Source organism: Phalaenopsis equestris, unplaced genomic scaffold, assembly GCF_001263595.1.
Source record: "Phalaenopsis equestris unplaced genomic scaffold, ASM126359v1 Scaffold000597, whole genome shotgun sequence".
NCBI lineage: Eukaryota > Viridiplantae > Streptophyta > Magnoliopsida > Asparagales > Orchidaceae > Phalaenopsis > Phalaenopsis equestris.
In genome coordinates, this window is record NW_018165037.1 from 1 (window position 1) to 486 (window position 486).

Consider the following 486-nt stretch of genomic DNA (forward strand, 5'->3'; position numbering starts at 1 on the left):
CACTGATATGCAGACACGTGGCTTCAAGGAAACGCGTGCGCTTTCCTGTGATTCGGCCCGGTAACATAGACAAATATTCCTCCTGTATTATTTCTCGTTATTCATGTGTTATTATAGTGGTCTTGATGTGTTATTGTGTTATTATAACACATGGAATATTCTCAGAATATAATAACACATGAATATCATCACAATAACACCTGAATAATAAGAATAACACTGGAATAATATTCCCTTGCGTTAAAATAATTTTTTTTTTAATTTTTATGTCACATTCACATGTCCACATATAAATAAATTATAAAAGTAGCTCTATGTTTGGAGCACTGATGTAATATTTTAACTATTGGAAGAGGGGATTTCGACGGGACAATTTGCAGCTATATATCTTATCTTCATCGTACAACAATTGTTTTCTGGCCACAGCTCTGATTGGGCTGCGCAACACTTCGGCTCACGCCCTTTGCGCCACAAATAATAAGCATA